General features: G+C 54.1%; 1 non-coding gene across 1 annotated transcript in view; it reads left to right on the top strand.

Moving 5' to 3' along the window:
• The first annotated feature begins 4,161 nt into the window (after window positions 1-4,161).
• LOC124730358 overlaps window positions 4,162-5,000 on the top strand; it is a 1,910-nt gene continuing 1,071 nt past the window's right edge. The window contains exon 1 of the ribosomal RNA XR_007007989.1: window positions 4,162-5,000. This exon is cut by the window's right edge and continues 1,071 nt beyond it. This is a non-coding gene — a ribosomal RNA (small subunit ribosomal RNA).

Genomic DNA, 5,000 nt, shown 5'->3' with positions numbered 1-5,000 from the left:
TATATACAACTGTCCGTATACATGCTGAAAGAGTCTGCCCACAATGGGAACCACACGTCAGCCAGACACTCTGATCACGCACCACTCTCTGCTTCTAACAGGCGCACATACAATATGTAAGCACCAGCATGGAACAACATCCAGTGCATCCTCTCCGCCACATTACACAATCCACACTATCACAACCAGACCAGGAGGTCCATGCGGAAAATAGAATATCCCACCCTTTCGACATCCACCATTGCGCAGATAAGGGCACCAACACCCACACATGTCCTATACAACGGTGCACCCAACATCACAATAGTACCTCCTGTCACAGCGCACAAACAATGACATGAGTCAAAGACACAGGTCTGACACAAGCATAGAATTGGAGCGCCGCCTCTAATAAGCCAAAGGTGCATCCTGACGTGACAAATCTCATCATGTCACAAGCATTCACTTACTATAATCACTATCAACGAACCTGCCGCCCCCGCCCCCCCCCCCCCCCCCACACCTTTCCTTACAACAACGTGTAACCTAACCTAACCCATGTTGTACCTTAACCTAACCCATGTTGTACCTTAACCTAACCCATGTTGTGCCTTAACCTAACCCATGTTGTGCCTTAACCTAACCCATGTTGTCCCCTAACCTAACCCAAGTTGTCCCCTAACCTAACCCATGTTGTCCCTTAACCTAACCCATGTTGTGCCTTAACCTAACCCATGTTGTGCCTTAACCTAACCCATGTTGTCCCCTAACCTAACCCATGTTGTCCCCTAACCTAACCCATGTTGTGCCTTAACCTAACCCATGTTGTCCCCTAACCTAACCCATGTTGTGCCTTAACCTAACCCATGTTGTCCCCTAACCTAACCCATGTTGTCCCCTAACCTAACCCATGTTGTCCCCTAACCTAACCCATGTTGTGCCTTAACCTAACCCATGTTGTGCCTTAACCTAACCCATGTTGTCCCCTAACCTAACCCAAGTTGTCCCCTAACCTAACCCATGTTGTCCCCTAACCTAACCCATGTTGTGCCTTAACCTAACCCATGTTGTGCCTTAACCTAACCCATGTTGTGCCTTAACCTAACCCATGTTGTCCCCTAACCTAACCCATGTTGTCCCCTAACCTAACCCATGTTGTGCCTTAACCTAACCCATGTTGTCCCCTAACCTAACCCATGTTGTGCCTTAACCTAACCCATGTTGTCCCTCCTAACCTAACCCATGTTGTCCCCTAACCTAACCCATGTTGTCCCCTAACCTAACCCATGTTGTGCCTTAACCTAACCCATGTTGTGCCTTAACCTAACCCATGTTGTCCCCTAACCTAACCCATGTTGTCCCCTAACCTAACCCATGTTGTCCCCTAACCTAACCCATGTTGTCCCCTAACCTAACCCATGTTGTCCCCTAACCTAACCCATGTTGTCCCCTAACCTAACCCATGTTGTCCCCTAACCTAACCCATGTTGTCCCCTAACCTAACCCATGTTGTCCCCTAACCTAACCCATGTTGTCCCCTAACCTAACCCATGTTGTGCCCTAACCTAACCCATGTTGTGCCCTAACCTAACCCATGTTGTGCCCTAACCTAACCCATGTTGTGCCTTAACCTAACCCATGTTGTCCCCTAACCTAACCCATGTTGTCCCCTAACCTAACCCATGTTGTCCCCTAACCTAACCCATGTTGTCCCCTAACCTAACCCATGTTGTGCCTTAACCTAACCCATGTTGTCCCCTAACCTAACCCATGTTGTCCCCTAACCTAACCCATGTTGTCCCCTAACCTAACCCATGTTGTCCCCTAACCTAACCCATGTTGTCCCCTAACCTAACCCATGTTGTCCCCTAACCTAACCCATGTTGTCCCCTAACCTAACCCATGTTGTGCCCTAACCTAACCCATGTTGTCCCCTAACCTAACCCATGTTGTGCCTTAACCTAACCCATGTTGTGCCTTAACCTAACCCATGTTGTCCCCTAACCTAACCCATGTTGTCCCCTAACCTAACCCATGTTGTGCCTTAACCTAACCCATGTTGTGCCGTAACCTAACCCATGTTGTGCCTTAACCTAACCCATGTTGTGCCTTAACCTAACCCATGTTGTGCCTTAACCTAACCCATGTTGTGCCTTAACCTAACCCATGTTGTGCCTTAACCTAACCCACGTTGTCCCCTAACGTAACCCACGTTGTCCCCTAACGTAACCCACGTTGTCCCCTAACGTAACCCACGTTGTCCCCTAACGTAACCCACGTTGTCCCCTAACGTAACCCACGTTGTCCCCTAACGTAACCCACGTTGTCCCCTAACGTAACCCACGTTGTCGCCTATCGTAACCCACGTTGTCGCCTAAACCTGCTCTGTAATTGTTATACGACTCGTTCAATTAGTGTAGTGTTGCCCACCCGCAACCCTCGCAATATAGTTCGCTACTCGCACTGCCCGCTCCCCTGTGTATCGCTTCATGTTAAACACCTTGCAAGTCTTGCTGACTTTCCACATGCTCCTGCTGTACACTGTAATGTGGATGGCAGCAGGGCGTACATGCCGCCCCCCCCCCCCCCCCACCTCTCCCCACGTCCCCACCTTGCCCCCTGCCTTCGCAAGGTGGTTGGTGACAAGTTTGCATGTTCAATGCCCTTCGCATGCGACGTACGCAGGCTACGTTGTGGTGCGGCCTGTGTCAACTGTCCGCTGATGTCGTACGCGTGAACCACAATCTGTACTGCACATTCGTCCTTATGTACTGAATGATACATCGTGGCACATGTGTGACCGTACAACGACTGCGCCCAAAAACGGCGGACCATACAGTGCAAATATTGTGCACGCAGCTACGTGTCGTCTCCCTATGAGAGCTGGATTGCAGTGTGGTACGCCATAGAGACGTGTGGGAGGAACGGACGCCGTGGATGGCGATCAGCATGAGCTGTCTGTTGATGTATTCGGACCTAGTCGTCTCTCCTCACACACCGTGATGGCATGGTGCAGCGCGTTCCATATCTGCGACATGCTACAGAAGCCGGTTGACAGTCGTTCGAGCAATGGACATCGCATACGTACGGGGGCCACCTTCCACGTATTGTCTAGGCGTGCACATTTTGTTGCGTGTATGTGGGCAGACGTAGTGTGGCGTGACACCTGACACAGGCATGCAATAATGGTTGAAGTTGCAAATGGCGATGGACGCCTACGTTTTCTGGTGAAGTTACGCAAATGAAGAAATGGTAACCCGTTGTGGTGCGGTTGTTCTCGCTAGGGGTGAATCGGTGATGGCGACGATAGGTTGAGGTACTAACCGGTTGTTCCAGCGATACCCACCATGCCGACGAAACTGAACGGCATCTGGGTGTGAAGCGATACGCGGCGGTGGCTGGGTGGGACCGTCCCCGGCCGGTGAGGGGGCGCCTCCCGGCGTGCTGGCCGCGCGGTGCGTGGGCGCACGCGCTACAGCCGGCTGGTGGGGGCGGCCAGTGGCAGGCGCGCCGGCCGACGGACGCGGCAGGCGTCGCAGCTGCGCGCCGGCGCACCCTGCGCGCGGCGCCGTGCGGCCAAAGTAGGTCCTCGCGGGCCCGGTGCGAAGCGCGGTGGACATCTGCAGTGTGCTGGTCCGATTGAGGACTGTGTGCGTTGAGGATGCGCCGCCGCCCGGCGCTCGGCGCCGCGACGCCGTCTGCTGCTCGGTCGCCCCAGCGGTTCTCGCTGGTGGTTTGTATCGCAGCTGTGCGGATGTGTTGGCGTGTGCGCTGTGCTGGGAGAGTTCGCTTCGGCACCCAAGTGGGGCTTTTGTCCTTCTGTGGCGCTGGCGTTGGAGCTGCCGGTCACCGTAGGTGGCGCGTGTTGTCTCCCGCCGGCAATGCCACGACAGCACGCTCCCGGGCCTCTGTCGGCAGCGGCAAGCTCAGTTGGGAGCACGGGTGGTCGCACCGAAAGCGTCTACTCGCCTAACTCCGGGCGATTGCGCCTCTCTCGAACCCGACCAAGTACTTGGGACGGCGCTGCGCGCCGCCGGGACCTGAGAGGGTTTCGAGGTGTATTGTGCAGGGGAGCTCAGCCTCCTCCTGTTTGCAGAATGATTGAGCGGACGCTTGCGTGTTCGCGCGGGCCCCCGGGACACACTCCCGGGCGGCCGGCTGCTCAGCTCTAGTTGACGCAGCTCCCTGGTTGATCCTGCCAGTAGTCATATGCTTGTCTCAAAGATTAAGCCATGCATGTCTCAGTACAAGCCGCATTAAGGTGAAACCGCGAATGGCTCATTAAATCAGTTATGGTTCCTTAGATCGTACCCACGTTACTTGGATAACTGTGGTAATTCTAGAGCTAATACATGCAAACAGAGTCCCGACCAGAGATGGAAGGGACGCTTTTATTAGATCAAAACCAATCGGTCGGCTCGTCCGGTCCGTTTGCCTTGGTGACTCTGAATAACTTTGGGCTGATCGCACGGTCCTCGTACCGGCGACGCATCTTTCAAATGTCTGCCTTATCAACTGTCGATGGTAGGTTCTGCGCCTACCATGGTTGTAACGGGTAACGGGGAATCAGGGTTCGATTCCGGAGAGGGAGCCTGAGAAACGGCTACCACATCCAAGGAAGGCAGCAGGCGCGCAAATTACCCACTCCCGGCACGGGGAGGTAGTGACGAAAAATAACGATACGGGACTCATCCGAGGCCCCGTAATCGGAATGAGTACACTTTAAATCCTTTAACGAGTATCTATTGGAGGGCAAGTCTGGTGCCAGCAGCCGCGGTAATTCCAGCTCCAATAGCGTATATTAAAGTTGTTGCGGTTAAAAAGCTCGTAGTTGGATTTGTGTCCCACGCTGTTGGTTCACCGCCCGTCGGTGTTTAACTGGCATGTATCGTGGGACGTCCTGCCGGTGGGGCGAGCCGAAGGCGTGCGACCGCCCCGTGCGTGCTCGTGCGTCCCGAGGCGGACCCCGTTGAAATCCTACCAGGGTGCTCTTTATTGAGTGTCTCGGTGGGCCGGCACGT

The sequence above is a fragment of the Schistocerca piceifrons genome, unplaced genomic scaffold (genome assembly GCF_021461385.2).
Source record: "Schistocerca piceifrons isolate TAMUIC-IGC-003096 unplaced genomic scaffold, iqSchPice1.1 HiC_scaffold_1238, whole genome shotgun sequence".
Lineage (NCBI taxonomy): Eukaryota > Metazoa > Arthropoda > Insecta > Orthoptera > Acrididae > Schistocerca > Schistocerca piceifrons.
The sequence above is the reverse complement of the archived record's forward strand: the minus strand, read 5'-3'. Positions and strand labels throughout refer to the sequence as shown.